Raw genomic sequence first — 16,473 nt, forward strand, 5'->3', positions numbered from 1 at the left:
CTATCCCTCTGGTCAGATCGCTCTGTGTCTTTACTAGTAGAGGATGAATTTCGCGCCCTGTGTGGCTGCGTTTGCTACATGTAAAGCGCCTTTGAGCGTGTTTATCATGAAAAGGGCGGTATATAAATCTGGTATAATAATAATAATAATAACTGGAGAACCATTTCACCCAGTCTCTTCTAACTTCATCGACGACTGATAGGCCATACAGGGTAGAAAATCCTGATTATTTTTAGGTTACTAGATCAAAGGTCACAGGGGCCTGAACATTGAAAACCTTTTCTGAACAATAACTTGAGAACCACTTGACCCAAAATGTTAAAGCTTTATAGGGTGATTGGACATGTAGAGTAAATGACCCGTATTAACTTTTTAGGTTATTTGATGAAAGGTCAAGGTCATAGGGACAAGAACATGAAAAATGGTTTCCGATCAATAACTTAAAAACCGTTTGACCCAGAACCTTCAAACTTCCTAGATTCATAGAACTTACAGAGTAGATGACCCCTATCGTTTTTTGAGTCACTTGAGCAAAGGTCAAGGTCGCAGGGGCCTGAACATGGAAAACACATTCCCATCAATAACCGGAGAACCACTTAACCCAGAATTTTGAACTTCATAGGATGAGTTGAGATGCAGAGTAGTGGACCCTTAATTATTTTGGGGTCACTCGATCAAAGGTCAAGGTCACAGGGGCCAGAACATGGAAAACCATTTCCAATGCATTACTTGAGAACCGATAGGCCTAGTTTGTGGGTTGATTGGAAATGCCGAGTAGAAGATCTCTATTGCAGCTAACCATTAGTGTCTCTTGACCTCGCTCCTGTCCCCTATTGAATTCTTGCCTGTTACTACTATGCATTGAGGGAGACATGCGCTTTTCTACAAAAACGTCTTCTAGTTGGTATGTAGCATCATGTAGTAGTCCTTTAGCAGGATTGTTCAAATTATCCCCCTGGGGGTTAAAACTGGCCCTGCCCCGGGATGGGGAGTGGGGGGGACACAAGTTTATGCAAGCAACTAAACTCAGGTGAGCGATATAGGGCCATCATGGCCCTCTCGTTTACATTTTTACACCAATTTTACATATAGATTTCCAGAATGACGTTTGATCAACATTACAGTCAGTTAATATTTCATTTTGCAAAGAAAACCAATGTAAACGTTTTGAGCGTTGCACCTCTCGGTCAAATACTTTACGCGCTTGTACAAACTGCGCTTTAAAAAGAGATTTTTGATTTCGGGCACTGCATTGTAGCCGTTGGTGTTCACACATGCTAACATTTCCTCAAAGTTCAGTTAACATATCATTCCACCAGGGCTTTCCAGATCTAAATCGTTTATTACAGTGTGGTATAATGACTTTCGGAATTCATAATACATGGTAGATAAGCATTACTCGTCCGGTTATTCGGTCAGTTATATGTCACACATAAAAGAACTTCGGAATGCTCCTTAACATAATTTCAGCATTTGGTCATATGAGAAAGTGACAGGTCGTGATATCTCATTCAGGTTAACTACCCACTAGCCACGTAATAATTGTTGTTTTGTCCAATTACTAATTGTTTGACAATCTGACTAAATAGGAATCCTGACATGTTTATTTACTAATGGCCATTGTGCGTGTGTCTTTTCGAGAAAAACAATTGAGTCACATTCGTTCAGTTTTCCTTAAATACCGCTAATTTTGAGATAGAATTTCAGTATTATTCTGGTACTCCGTTAGGTTAGACACTATGTCCGAATAAGTTAGGTTACGACCGAGGCAATTAACGTTGAAGTATTTAATGTCGAAGAATAGAAGTTCTGTTAATAACTGAGAATATGTTAATGAACTATGTTAGAGAATTATGAAGACAGACATTGATGTATATATTATCTTAGAACTTAGTAGAATATTAAGTAGTACTTATTATAATGAACAGTTGTTGTTGTTGCTGCACTTTAGTAGTGTGAACCTTTAGACCCTGTTATACCACAACAGGACCTGGACTGATTGTTTTGTATGGTAAATGTTGATACATGTCATTTTTAACAATATTACACTATTCACTAAAAGCACAATCTATATCTAGCTGACTGTGTTTGATAAATCTCTTCTAGTCTATCTATGGTACTATACATAAAGATAATTTGAAAATACACGTGGTACTTTTGTGACATCAAATCTATCATAAGAAGTACTTTCTAAAAGCTCTGTATCATTAGCTCTACTAATGATCTGGAATACTAGCAGGTGCTAGATTATCTAAATTACCAGTCTGGTTAATTAACTCGGACGTTGTTGTAACAGAAAAATCTGTAAAACATGACAAAACATTGTGACTAGTAAAACAATAATCTACAACAAACAACCCCTTCGTTGAAATGGGGGGGGGGGGGGGGGGGGGGGGGGGGGGGGGGTGAACGTATTATTGACACAATTCCTGTCGTGTAACATTTTAACATACACATGACAAGACTGCGTTGATTGTTCTATTTAATAATCAAGGTTCTCGGTCAGAAATATTGCTAAGTGTATTAATTAAACTTTAAAAGGTGTGTAATGCATTTAAAAAGAGAATTCATATCTCTAAAAGAGAGGTAATTCCGTAACCTCAATTTAAATTGTTTTACGTTGGAATTTGCTTTGTATTTAAAAGTAGGCAAATAATTATAAGAAAACATTGGTATTTTTTGAAAGAATAAGCAAACCTCTACTGATTAATTTGAATCTAGTGAGAAATCAGCACGTAATTGGTTACTTCATTACTACACAGATAAAATATATAAATCACGAGTAGACATGAAGTTAATTTTAGAATAATGAAAGATTAAAGTCAAGTTTAAATGTATATGTTTAGAGGAAAGATTTCCAAAACACTTTGTTGCTGTAAACTGAATATACATATATGTCAGATCATTTGTGCTATTGTTCGTACATTTTTCTGCGGTATATTTTCTACATGTGTAAATAAGTTACCACATATGTTACCTCAATCTGTTTCAGACTTGTTTCTGGAATTTTCGCTGGAACAAATTTCATCCTAATCGAAATACCGTAATGATACCTTTGACATTTTAACCATATTCAAATTACCTGATACCTTTTGGTGAAATCTAATAAGGCATACAATCCTCATGACGTTCGGGAAATGACATCATAGGAGGTCGAATTGGAGCTTAGTGTTATTAACGATATAATTTGTGGAATATTCTTGACAATATATAAAGCGGCAAAAGCTGATTAATTGTAGCATGTCTTCATAAACAGAAAAAAAAACTTGTTTATATTGTTTTATAAAAGTTTTGAGATAACCAATACGAGCTTCAGGAGGAAATACAGCTCAGAAACTATGGTAATGAAAAGTAGATTTCTAAACGTTAATTTTTAAGTGCATTTTTGCTTGGAATTATGTGATATTTGAATGTAAATTTTGTATACCCAGTATTTTAGGTTGTCATACGAGTCGAATATATTGTTAGCTGTCAAACTGATTCTTTTTCCTTGTATTGCAATGTATTGTGTATTTGTTTTTGCTGTTGTCATTTCTACATACAAAGGTAAGATAAAATACTTCGTACTTTTAGTTCATACATATTTAGTTAGCTCGATAATGGTGAAAGCTTCAAGGATTTTTGAATCTCATTCTCAAGAGTCTGCTTTCCTGGGGAAATTTACAATTGTACTAAGGTAGTCATATGAGAAGGTATATGGTCCATTATCAGCACTGGGCTCGAACAATCACGGGACCACTATTCAAGCTTTAGTTTTCTGATTTTTGTGCACATGGCCAATTACATACTAAAATTTGAAAGCTCAACACGCCCATGATGGTTTAATTTCAAACTAACTTTGGCATGAGATAATGTATGACTTTGAATAATGGATGAAGGGTAAGTGAAAAATGAAGTTTTGAATTACTTAATTAAAAAGCAGGACAAGATAATTTTTATTAAAATGGGGAGAATTGTTTTGTAACACTGACTCTTTGCCTTGGCTAGTATTGGGACGTAAGGAGGTGTCAATTTGTTTCACTCTGTTGATTGTGCTACGCTGAGTGAAATGTAGACAAAGCGTTTATCCTAAACGACGCTGTTCACAGTTTTAAAGCTAACTTTGGGTCAATATATTTAGCAAGAATATTGATATATCTCAAAATGATAAGTAAGTTTAATAAATATGATAAAAACCTGTTCAAATACCAACATATATCAAATTAAAAAAAGAGCTGAATACTGTCTGCGTATCACATAAATAAGGGTGTGATAACAGTCTTTTATGTAGAGAAGTGCTTTTTAAAAGATTTTCCTTGTTACAATTGTCGTCTGTATATGAAAATGTTTCTTGCTTTTGTGACTTATTCAGATTGCATATTAAAATGAGTACTTGTTTGCTTTGATATATTTGTTATAAATTATTTAACTGATTTATTATATATGAATATTTTTCTTTAGTATGGTATGCAAATATTTAACTCAGTTGAAATCTGTTTTATTATATATATGCTATATAATGACTGAATCTCATTACACTGAAATGAAGGTACGCTGCATACAGTTTATCTATGTGATATGACTACGGTCAAACTTTGCCCTTTGAAACAGAAATATTGAAATAATTACAATTGTATGTTTCGCTTGACCTTCACTTTTTTATAGGTGTGACGTCATTGTCCAAAGATTCATGAATAGCGGATATGCTATTTGTTAAAGCGGGATCAGTTGGCCTATTTTAGAAATAAACAAAAATAATAAACAAAAAATCCTTTAATTGATTTTTTCTCATGTATTCTAATCAAACTTGATTTGTAGCATCTTTATTAGGCCCGCAGTCAACTTTGTTCAGCTGGGACATTTGACCCCTTTTAGGGGCTGCTAGAGCTAAAACTAGAAATGCCTTTATACAGCGTCTCATGAACAGCTTGGTGGATCTTTGTCATACTTGGTCTGGAGCATCATTATAAGGTCCTCTTCCAAATTTATTTATATAGGAACTTGGGCCCTATTAGGGACCACTATAGCTAAAAGTAGATATGCCTTTCTTCGCATTAACCACTAAAATGTAATGGATTTTTATCAAACTCGATGTGTAACAATATCGTAAGGTCTCCTGCTATTTTGTTACAAATGGGGATAGGGACCAATTTAGCTAAAAATATAAACACGTTTAATGACCTCTTCTCATGAACCGCTTCATGAATCTTCATCAAACTACTGCTGTAATTATTCGTCTAAGGATAAACGAAAAAAAATTGCAACCCTACGAAACCTTTGCGAAAAATTAAAAGAGAACCATTTAAATTGTTAAAGTGCGGTGTTTAGTTTTGCATTTTGAAAAATGTTATATGAAAGATGAATGTTAGATGAAAAATTCATAAACTTATTTCCTTATTACAATTCGCCGACCATCATTTTTAAAGATATTTCTTGTTGCAAGTATTTTGTGCGAATGTTCTTATACAAGACATGTCAAAAGTAAACTACACCATTCATACTACACAATATGTTATCAATTGTTTCTAGCTATAAAACTAAAACAAGTAAACAACTTTCTTAAGTTTTTCCATGATCTGATGATATGAACTAGTTTTAGTGGAGTTTCTACTTTTTCTGTTTAATTATCACAGCAGCGTTGTTTGTGCCGTATGACGGTCGTAAAACTCTCACCGTACATTCAGTCAGGGCTGTTATAGTTCGATCTAAGATAGTTTAGCACGACTTTTATGTCGTGTCATTGGTATTTTTTAGTTTGTCAGCTTGAACATTTCGGCCTGGGTGGTTCCAAAATTCCCGCTTTCATAGCTTAGGGTATTGAATAACCACCCCTTGGATATGGTGCTGCTTTTTAATTTTGTCTTTTGGCATTTCCTGTGATATGCAATCTCTATAACCTAAGATCCTTGAAATTCCAGTTTGTTTCGTTCTGTCCATTGTTTTCTCGTTTAGGGCAAACCCATTATTTTAACTGGGGACCATACATGTCTCGGAATTTTTTTTTTGTAGCATGTGTAAATGTTGAGTTCTGCTCAACCCGGGGCTAGAGAGCGTGGACGGTAGCATCCATTTCCACTTCCGTCCATAAACAGGCTCAATCAAACCGAGCCTGCAGGATTTTCGTCTTTGTCGTGTTAAGCGACATGTAGTGTTGTCGTGTTGAGCGGCCTGTGAAGTTTCCACTTTTTCTATTTAATCTCAGATAACACAATATTGAAATTGATCCAGACTTCTTGTGGACAAATATTCTGACTATATTTCATATATGTCAGCCAGAAAATATTTCCTCTTTAGTGCTTAGAAGGCACTTCTATGATTTAAACTAGCGACCTAGTTATTGACACAGTATAACCGAGTTTTAAACTTGACCCTGGATTTATAAAGACTTTTTGATAATTTGTATGTAGAAGCGGTAGAAAATAGGCCTTAAGAGTGTTAAGAATGTTTTTCTTTGATATGACCTAGTGGCTAGATAAACCTGTTTTAAATTAATTCTACACTTTATAAAGATAAATCTTCTGACTAAGCTTCATGTAGAAAATATGGCATAGAGTGTTAAGAATGTTTTTCTTTGATTTCACTTTCGACCTAAATTTTAACGGTAAATTACCAAGTTTTCGTGTGTTCCACTGCAAACATTCAGAAAAGATTATTATTATTATTATTATTATTATACCAGATTTATATAGCGCCCCTTTCATTATACATTTCACGTTCAAAGGCACTTTACATTTTCAAATGCAGCCACACAGGGCGCATAATTCATCCTCTACTAGTACAGACACAGAGCGATCTGTACCAGAGGGACAGAGTGAGACAAAGCCCCCAGGACAGAGAGATCAGAAATCAGATACAGGCTTGTCCGGCTAATTTAGCCTAGCTCGTTGCGAATAGACAGCCTGGTTCTTTAACGTGCCCAGTGTATAGCACTGATACACGCAAGGATTGCTGTCAAAAGATGTTGTCAAAATCTTAGTCAAATGGTATTTATTATGAAAACATGCTTATCCGCTAATAGTCAGAAAATACTTCATTTAATCTTAGGTCAAAATTGGTCCATATGTTTAATAAAACTTTGCTATACACATTTTTGAAGTTTATTTTCTATTGGCTCTAAACCACCGTTCTCCCAACGACATCCGTATCCTTTGGCCAGATTCTGATATACTGATATTCTGTGTAGAATATGAATACGCAATTTTATGCTAAACGTTAGTTCAGACAAGACTTGGTTGGGCTGTATTTTACTATAAAATCTCAAATGTTTCTGTTTTCCATATACCGGTATATATACAACAGTAGCATGAATTGTTTTGGTCTGACTGGCTTATCTTAAACATTTTTTCCCAAAAAAAAAAAAAATTAACTGAATTTCCGAAAAATATTTAGTAAATTCTTACACAAATCTATATTAGGATTTAAAGTGTCAGTGACATTTTTCGCAGATTTCGTTTCCGAATTGATCAACAAAATCAAACCAAACGAAAACATTTCTTTTTTTTTTTTTTTTTAAATTATATTGTTTTAAATCCAACACATACATCCTGCACGAAAGAAACCAACAGTTTTAATCGAAGTCACGAAACTTCATGTCAACGAAATTAAATGATTTAACACTACACTGTCAATTTCGTAAGAGATAATAGGCAAGGGTAGATTTCTCGGATGCACAGAGCACCTCAAACACAACCTCAGAGCCACGCATCTGCAAATTAGGCACACACGGATGAATATTCAAAAGGGAATGCTATGTTCCTTTATCTCAGTTACCCTACAACGTAAACCACAGCAGCGCAGACACTCATGTACAAAAGACAAAGTTTTAAACACACTTACACACATATACTTAACTTACATAGATAAACAGACAAGTAAGACATATCAACACTGTAGGTCATCGCCCAAGACACACAGACGCACAAGCACACGAATACACACACACATAAGCAGGTAAAAACAACAGTGGTTTGCTACCCTATAAAGACGCAAATAAACTACTGCTACATGCCATCGTTGGAATATGAACATGAATACCATCAACTTTCATGCATTCTAAAAAAATGATTATAGCCACGGCCTGTTCTAGACGAAAATTGTTCTACACAAAAAATGGGGTCTGTTTTCTGTGGAGTTCTTACCATTTTTTACCGAATTGTACTGACCTTATTCCTGTAAAAAATTAAACTTTACACCACCGTGACATTCTGTTAAGTGAGAACGTTGCTATTGCTTATGTGTGGCAGTATAATGTCACATCAATGTTCAATACGAAACACTGAATTGTTCAATATAAAACACTAAGCAGAGGTGCTGTCAAGAGCGAACATTCTCGAGATGTCTAAAATGGACTCGTTATGGATTAAAGTGTCCTTAGAGGTTTGAATACATTCTTTTTTATCCCACTATAAAGTGTTATATATTACTTTTGTTTTATTACTACGAAAATCTGATTTTATTTGTCTCAAGACTTAGAATGATATGACTACAGAAGGGGACATTGAACTGAGTATTAAGCTTTAGGAATTGCAATAGACATATAAAAACTAGGCATTTGGACAGCTTAAGGTTTAAGTGACTAAATACTGATGTTCTGTTACATTGAAACTAAACACCAATGATTTTAAACAAATATTAATGTACAATAGCGGAACGGAAAAGGCAGTCTTCTGATTGTCATATAATTTTTTTACCTTTTATTGCTATTTAATAATTCGGGAAAATATTTAGTTTCTTGTTGAGATTTTTTTCTTTCTTTCGAAATAAGGGAGAATTTGCCATTTTTCCTGCTTTTTAACAATAACCAAAACTTAAAGTCATACATATATCTCATGCCAAAGTAAGTTGGAATTCTAATTTGCTTATATATTTGTACTTCTCCTACAGGTGACAGATTAATTACTACCTGCAAATTGCTGCCTAATAAAACTTTCATTTTTTCATTTTACATTTCGCCTTTCTTCCGCTCATTTAAATATATATAACAGTGGTTCATACATGATTTCAAACGAGAATAATTCTGTAAGTCATGTCTTTCATTCTTATCCATTTACCTCTGCATTTAAATTCATCTTAAAAATCTTACAATTATAATAAATTGTAATTTTTAAAAATTGTCTGACTGTTTGACTCAGTAGTTACTTATACGCAACATTTATGTATGATAGACATATTATTCAGATATTTGTTCTCATCACTTGATATTTACATTCACTGCGTTATTTGTATATATGGAAAAAGCGTTAATTTTCATATAACAACATTCCGCAATAATATCAAGGGCGTTCAAAAACCGGCAACCAAAACTTCAAAAGAACATTTACTTTTAGGCAACGGTAACGTTCAAAGTTGACGGCTAGGATTTAGGGATATTTTAAATCAAAATCAAGAGGGCAAATAACAATCTATCGTTGGCGGGATATTTTGGCCGTTCTGTCTAGATGTTGTAAGGATCAATAGCTTAACATTTATTTTAATTTTCAGATACTCATGGAAAGAAAACAGTTTATTTTGCAGCAAGCTATTTTTAAACGTTAATTTTAGAAGGTCGTTTATACAGGTATAAACCACACTTGGACCTCTTGCAAATCTATAAATTCGTATATATGTAAGAAGTCTCAATGAGGTGTCCAAACGTTAATACTTAAATACGATATCTATTCGAACAAAAATACTCTAGAAACAGAACTCATATGACTACAGCAGAATTGTCAAGTATTTCTGTGCCTTCTAAAGCATCCGTACAATCATGAACATGTGCGATCTGTTGATGATACATCAGGGGATGTGTTTATAAGAAGTTGTTGGAAATTTATAGAGGGTCTGACTACATTAATTTTGGCACTATTTCTACTTACCCGTACCGTATAATATAACTGAACTGAACATAATTTATTTTTAAGAAGGCTATACTTGGGCTCTGATTGTCTCAGTTGCAAAATATACAGACGCAGAAACTGGAGTCTAGATATCTATGTACAAAACTAATAGATACTTTCATAATCCTAAGTATTTTGAATAGTTGATCATTTTCATCAATTGAATACACAATGGTTACGACAGCAGTTGCTTTTTAATGTTTCATTTTTTTCCTAGGAGAAATGACGACTGCTCTGTGTTCTGTAGTTTGTAAGTTCTGTAGTAAAGTGTCAAACACAACTGGACCAAGTACCTGCTCAAATGTATTCACTAAAATATTCAAATCTTTATATCGTTTATAGTATTAACATAACCAAGTTTGGAACTGACCATAAAGCTTATGAATACATGAAATATAGATTACTAAAAGCAAATAAAAGTCCTGCCCACCATCAGTTTTCGCAAATTATTTGCTTTCCATCATGATTTTTCTACTAGCTTGTGAAATCCTCGGGTTTTAAGACTTCTAGTTCTTTCAAAACATCGCCTTTTTTTCCTCTAAATGCCACTTAAGAAAATGTCACAATCTCCAAAAGGCATCTCTTGATTTGATCTTTAAATACTATTCATTTAAAGTCCTTGACCGAATACTGACCAAGTAAATGTCTTCCCCAAAACCGTCTGTAGTAATGTTGCATACATTTTGATTTTTCCATACCTTTAAGGTAAAAGTGCATAGTTTGCAGGTTGTGAAAAGCACCTAGTCATCTAAGCCTTCTATAAAGTTTAATGGAGTTGTGTCATTTTTTTTTCTAAACATTTCGTTAAGGGTCATTTTTTTGGCTCAAGTATTTTTCAGAAACTGATACATTTTATTTTTAAACTTTGAACTTTGATGCAGTTAACTACACATAATATCTAATAGACGGTTTGTGCTTTTAATTGATAATGTGACCTGACCAACACAATTAGAGCGCTTAGCTTAAAAATTCAGAGAGGTGCCAATGAATCACAGTATATAAACTGTTCGAGAAATTACCAGACTAATTTCATAATGATAAATTGACTTGAAATTAATTGACTTTTTTACTGATTATTAATAACTCTATTTAAACAATATCTTCCTGCTCGTGCACTTTTTATTCAGGATTCATGGTCTTAATGCCATTAACATTTTGTTTGTTGAGGAGTCCGACTGGTGAACTAGTTTCTCAGTGATTAGTCTGACTGTTATACAACACTGTAAAGAACTTTATTTGGTTCTGTATGTTAGTTCAAACGATGTATCTTCTGTCTGAGTTACGGTGATGTCAGAAGTATTCAACACTGTAAAGAATTCCGCCAAGATGTCAGAAGTATTCAACACTGTAAAGAACTCCGCTGTATAAATCTTACCAAGATGTCAGAAATATTGAACACTGTAAGGAAATCCGCAGTATGGATGTTTTGTCTGCTTCCATTTGTTAGTTTTCTAAAAAGCGTATGTGTACAGCATTTCCTGGTTCGAGCCTTTACTATAGGATCAGTATTCTATCCTATATCATTATGTGATGTTTTTATATTTCAGTTCAGTGTGGCCAAAATCTCTTCTATGCTAATTATACTTCTCGTAATTATACCGAATGTGTCATCACGGCCAACAGGATCACCAGCTAAAGCCGACAACATAAAATTAAGAAAACGCCCCACGGTAGCTGATGTCAGACACAGTATTCGAGAATTAGAACAAATAGAACGCTACTATCAGCAACTGCTTATTAGAGGATATCTTCCAGAAAGCGATGCAAGAAGATTAGGTTAGTGTTTTCAGATTCTACTTTCTTTAACCTTTATCCTGCTAAATTTCCAAAGTGGATGGTCCATCATTTAATTTGGGCAGTACCACTTGTTTATCAAAAAGGTGTTCACTGAAAATTTACTGACTGAAAAGCGAACTGTGCAAATCAGCTCGCAAAGGCAGAATCACTTTAGCAGGCTAAAGGTTAAAACAAATTCGAATTCGTGTGCAGTGTAAATACATACCATGTGATATTAGTTTTAAAATAATCAAATTAAACTACATGTGTATACACGTTTATAAGAATTTCATACATACAGCAGTAAAAAGGACTTTTATGGTTAGACAGGTAGATCTAAATATTCAGAAACACGTATTATTTGTTTAAGTAAGTATCTCTACTATTTTCACAGAATAAGTTTTCTTTCTTAAGGCCAAATGACAACTTCCACCATGTATGGTATCTCTTAAGACATTATCTTAGAAAAGTTGTGCAACTGGGTAGGAAATCCGATACGACGCATGCTAGCTGAATGCTACCGAACATAAATTGTAACACGATCCGATTCATTTTCCTATTAAAAAAGAAGGCTGAAAACAGTGAATTATTATACAACAATTCATTTTTCTGACGTCACAATTATTACGTCTTATTATGTAGCGTCAAACGGCATAACAGCGCGCTGGAAAATAAACCAACTGAAAACGGGCAAATATTTAATGAATGCCGTCAAGGATATACTTTAAAACCCTTGGTAACGTGTTAGAATCGAAATAATATATCTGATTTAGTGATTTGCTCTTGAATAAAATCATTGTTTGTCGTTCAGATGCGTATTATATCACTCAGGCTGCGCCCTCGTGATATAATTCCATCGCAACTGAACTCCAAACAATGATTTATTCAGCGACAAATCACTAAATGAGATATATTTAAGAAATAATATATCTCATTTAGTGATATGCTCTTGAATAAATCATTGGTGAGTTCAGATGCGAAGGAATTATATCACAAGGGCGCAGCCCGAGTGATATAATAATACGCATCTGAATGACAAACAATGGTTTTATTCTAGAGCATATCACTAAATGAGAAATAATATTTCGATTCTAACACGTTACCAATGACCTTCAAGTACATACTTGACGGCATTCATTAAATATTTGCACGTTTTCAATCGGTTTCTTTTTCAGCGCGCCGCTATGCCGTTTGACGCTATGACGTAATAATTGTGACGTCAGAAAGTGATTTGTTGTATAATTCGCTGTTATCAGCCTTCTTTATTTAATATGAAAATGAATCAGATCGTGTTAGAATATTTCTTACAAAGCAGGAACGCAGCCGCTCAGCCGCCATAAAGACCTATTCATACAGAAGATCAGAACCCCATATGAATAACGATGTACGTTTATCTATGTTTACCGCTAAAAGTACTTGATGCATTTTCATTTCAGAACTCCTGAATGAATTCATCGAGCAGCTGAGGACTCGGTTACAATCCCTCGTCAATGCAGAGCCACATAGTTAATAATAGACGCCATGCTGAGGACTCGGATACAATCCCTGGTTAATACAGAGCCGCATAGTAATTTACAGACGCCATACTGAGGACTCGGTTACAATCCCTGGTTAATACAGAGTCGCATAGTTATTAATAGACGCCATACTGAGGACTCGGTTACAATCCCTGGTTAATACAGAGCTGCATAGTTAATAATAGACGCCATGCTGAGGACTCGGATACAATCCCTGGTTAATACAGAGCCGCATAGTAATTTACAGACGCCATACTGAGGACTCGGTTACAATCCCTGGTTAATACAGAGCCGCATAGTTATTAATAGACGCCATACTGAGGACCCGGTTACAATCCAACCCCTGGTCAATACAGAGTCACATAGTTAATGATAAACGCCATACTTCTCTTGGAAGCCCTGCTAACTCTATGTTTTGATGAAACTATTTTTGCTAGGCAATATATTAACCATTGTGCATGTAATTTAAGATAGACATCCGATTGTACTAGTCAATAAATATTAAAACAAAGACAACAAGGACTTCCTCAATAAAGTGGGATGTTTGGAAACATCCATGGTATATTTCAATTTGAAGACAACATTCTACAAAAACCAAATTCTTACAAGGCCTTTTCCTCAAAACACTTTTTATGCAACAAATTTTTAAAAGGTGTCATTTTTACTTAATCGAAAGTGTGAAAGAGACGCTTTTAGATACCTAAATTGAACTAAAGTCATAGTTTTCAAAGTGGAGTTTAACGCTTTGTGAAATTATAATCACTAAATCGCCAACTGTTTGTATATTATCCGTGTATCTATAAAACTTTTTTCTCTCTAAATTTGAGCATCGGTTAAGCATTTCATTGCCTTTAAGTGGACTTTATCTGTTTTTTTTTTCGAAATAGGACCTGGGGCCGTATTCATAAAGCATCTTAAGTATAAGTATAAGAAATTGGTTATTTACTTAAGTATTTCTTAGGTTAGAAATTTATTTTATTAAGTATATTTGTTATTCATAAAACAACTTAATAAGTAATTCTTGTTTTTTATTGTGGACGAAAACATTAAAAAAACAACATTAATTTCAGACAGATACAACATGCACAATTATGTTTAAAGTGCTTTTATCTGAAAACAACACTTTAATCGTACTCACCACGCTATTTTATTTTCTGACTTAAGTCATTTCTTACGTATCTTAAGTTTTAGCTGTTTTATGACTAGAACTTAAGTTTTTACTTAGACTTAAGTTGAAAACACCACAAACTTAAGTAAAATCTTAAACTTAAGTCAAAACTTATACTTAAGATGCTTTATGAATACGGCCCCAGTTCTTTTTCTGACATTTAAAATAACATTTTCATTAATGTCTCTTATTGAATTTATTTAACGAGTTGGGTAAAATAAAAAAAGATGAGCATTTTATCAATTTTATTGAAAGAGTTAAATAAATTCAATGTGGAAATAAAATATGTAAGAAGATCCTTTGGAAGCATAGAATGCAACCAAGCAAAATAAAAGCAGACTCGGTTTGAAGGCGGTGCCCCACTGTGTTCCTTTGTTTGTTCGTTTCGTCTTATGTGTTGGCTTTGTGTGCGTGTGTGTTGTTCGTTTTGTCCTTATGTGTTGGCTTTGTGTGTGTGTGTGTGTGTGTGTGTGTGTGTGTGTGGTGCACGCGTCTGCGTGCTGGGGGTTTCGTTTTGAGGAGGCTGCGTTTTTGTGCGTGGCATTCCCTGTTTGATATTTTTCTTTGTTTTTTTGACTGTCTGTTCATGAGAGGTAATGGAATTACTTAGTTAATTAGAGGTAATTGGTAAGTGCAACTAGCACCGGCTTAAGCGGAACTCTGTTACACATGTATTAAACGGACTCCATGATCCCAATGGACCAGAAAATATAACAACACTGAAAGACACAAAAATAATGTAATTATATTATTTTATCGCATGTTAGATATACATGCTGAAACATCAAAATACTAATAGCCACTTTCAACAAAAGAATTAAATTTAGTTACTGAAAAAAAATCTACTATTACGTGGTCAATTAATTTTGTTTTCAATATTGAATAAGTGAGAATCATTAAAAGTAGTGTAATTTCAAACATTTTCATTAATGTCTCTTATTGAATTTATTTAACGAGTTGGGTAAAATAAAAAAAGATGAGCATTTTATCAATTTTATTGAAAGAGTTAAATAAATTCAATGTGGAAATAAAATATGTAAGAAGATCCTTTGGAAGCATAGAATGCAACCAAGCAAAATAAAAGCAGACTCGGTTTGAAGGCGGTAACCCAATGTGTTCCTTTGTTTGTTCGTTTCGTCTTATGTGTTGGCTTTGTGTGCGTGTGTGTTGTTCGTTTTGTCCTTATGTGTTGGCTTTGTGTGTGTGTGGGGGGGGGGGGGGGTGTGTGTGTGTGTGTGTGTGTGTGTGTGTGTGGTGCACGCGTCTGCGTGCTGGGGGTTTCGTTTTGAGGAGGCTGCGTTTTTGGTGCGTGGCATTCCCTGTTTGATATTTTTCTTTGTTTTTTTTGACTGTCTGTTCATGAGAGGTAATGGAATTACTTAGTTAATTAGAGGTAATTGGTAAGTGCAACTAGCACCGGCTTAAGCGGAACTCTGTTACACATGTATTAAACGGACTCCATGATCCCAATGGACCAGAAAATATAACAACACTGAAAGACACAAAAATAATGTAATTATATTATTTTATCGCATGTTAGATATACATGCTGAAACATCAAAATACTTATAGCCACTTTCAACAAAAGAATTAAATTTAGTTACTGAAAAAAAAATCTACTATTACGTGGTCAATTAATTTTGTTTTCAATATTGAATAAGTGAGAATCATTAAAAGTAGTGTAATTTCAAAGATTTCGATGGGAAGTACTACAAAACCACATACTGTCGTCCACTAAGCAACTTTAAGAATAGCACAGTTTACTTCGGCGCATGCACACACGTCTATTTCCAGATGTAAATTGTCATGATGTCTGGCTCTAACAAACTGACACAGAAACGATAAACGATTATGTGAAAAAGAAATAATCTAAACATATAAGTTACGATCAAATTATCTTGCCGAAATCGAAATCTCGGACCTACTGCTTGCAGTTGCCATTTTTATTATAATTGCTTACATCGTGGAGTTTTTCTTTGACGTAAGGCAAAACCGACGAAAGTATAATACGTTCAATTTTGCAATCTAATGAGCTGAACGTAGCTTTATTTCTTCACCTAGGTCTACATTAACTCAGCTGATAAAGGGTAACCTACATATCGCGTATCAAAGTGTATTGACCTATCAGAAGAATGTAAGTCAGTTAAGAGCTTTTGAT

The 16,473-nt window shown here is 34.3% G+C and overlaps 1 long non-coding RNA gene across 1 annotated transcript in view; it reads left to right on the forward strand.

Annotated features, from left to right (window-relative positions):
• LOC123533457 (uncharacterized) overlaps window positions 1–15,045 on the forward strand; it is a 30,670-nt gene extending 15,625 nt beyond the window's left edge. Inside the window, exons 2-3 of the long non-coding RNA XR_008366542.1 lie at window positions 11,402–11,630; window positions 13,067–15,045. This is a non-coding gene — a long non-coding RNA (uncharacterized LOC123533457). The remainder of the gene's footprint in view (window positions 1–11,401; window positions 11,631–13,066) is intronic.
• Window positions 15,046–16,473: the final 1,428 nt, after the last annotated feature.

This window comes from Mercenaria mercenaria, chromosome 12 (assembly GCF_021730395.1).
Source record: "Mercenaria mercenaria strain notata chromosome 12, MADL_Memer_1, whole genome shotgun sequence".
Lineage (NCBI taxonomy): Eukaryota > Metazoa > Mollusca > Bivalvia > Venerida > Veneridae > Mercenaria > Mercenaria mercenaria.